Below are 1,332 nucleotides of genomic sequence, written 5' to 3'. Positions count from 1 at the left end.
TTGCAGAGTTCAGTGGTTGTAGACAAAGTTTCAGAAGGCATGTTACAGAAAGCAGAGGTTGGAATCCGTAATTCAGACGGACTTATACAGAAAGCAGAGGTTTGAGACTGGGGTGCAGAAGGACCGTTAGAGAAAGCAGAGGTTGGAGACTATGGTACAGAAGGACTGTTACAGAGAGAAGAGGTTTGATACTGGAAAGTAGAAGGACTGTTGCAGAGAACAGATGTTGTAGACTGGGTTGCAGCAGGACCCTTGAGGAAAGCAGAGGTTGCAGACTGGGTTGGAGAAGAATGTTACAGAGAGCAGAGTTTGGAAACTGGGGTACATGAGGACCTTACAAGAACAGAGGTTGGAGACTGGGGTGAAGAAGGAGTGTTGCAGAGAGCAGATGTTGGAGACTGGGGTGCATAAGGATCATTGCAGAGAGCAGAGGTTAGAGACAGGGGTGCAGAAGGACGGTTGCAGAGAGCAGAGTTTGGAGACTGATTTGCAGAAAAACAGTTACAGAGAGCAGAGGTAGATTCTGGGGTGCAGAAGAATCGTTGAAGAGAGTAGAAGTTGGAGACTGAGTTGCAGAAGTATCATTGAAGAGAGTAGAGGTGCAGACTGAAGAGTTGGAGGACTGCGGTGCAGAAGGCCTGTTACAGAGAGCAGAGATTGGAGACTGGTTTGCAGAAGGAGTGTTTCAGTGAGTAGGATTTGCATACTGGGTTTAAAAGGGTCTTACAGAAAGCAGAGGTTGGAGACTGATGTACAGAAGGCCTGTTACAAAGAGCAGAGTTTGGAGACTGGATTGCAGAAGGATTGTTGCAGAGAGCAGAGTTTTCATACTGAGGTAAACAAGATCTGTTGCAGAGAGCTGATGTTGGAGACTGGGTGCACATGGACTGTTGCAGCGAGCATAGGTTGGAGACAGGGTGCAGATGGATCATTGCAGAGAGCAGAGGCTGGAGACTGGGGTCCAGAAGGACAGATACTGAGAGCAGAGTTTGGAGACTGGGGTGAAGAAAGCCTGTTACAGAGAGCAGAGTTTTGAGATTGGGCTGCACGATGCCTGTTACAGAAAGCAGAGTTTGGAGATTGGGTAGCAGAAGGATCTTACAGAGAGCAGAGGTTGAAGACTGAGGTGCAGAAGTACTGTTACAAAGAGTAGAGTTTGAAGACTGAGTTAGAGAAGGATCATTGCAGAGAGCAGAGCTTGGAGACTGAGGTGCAGAAGGATTGATAAAGAGAGCAGAAGTTGGAGACTGGGGTGCAGAATAACTGTTTCAGAGAGCAGAGGTTTTAGTCTGGGGTGTAGAAGGACTGTTGCAGTTAGGAGAGGTAGGAGAT

Source organism: Ictidomys tridecemlineatus, unplaced genomic scaffold, assembly GCF_052094955.1.
Source record: "Ictidomys tridecemlineatus isolate mIctTri1 unplaced genomic scaffold, mIctTri1.hap1 Scaffold_122, whole genome shotgun sequence".
In the NCBI taxonomy this organism is placed as follows: domain Eukaryota; kingdom Metazoa; phylum Chordata; class Mammalia; order Rodentia; family Sciuridae; genus Ictidomys; species Ictidomys tridecemlineatus.
Note: the sequence above shows the minus strand (reverse complement) of the source record.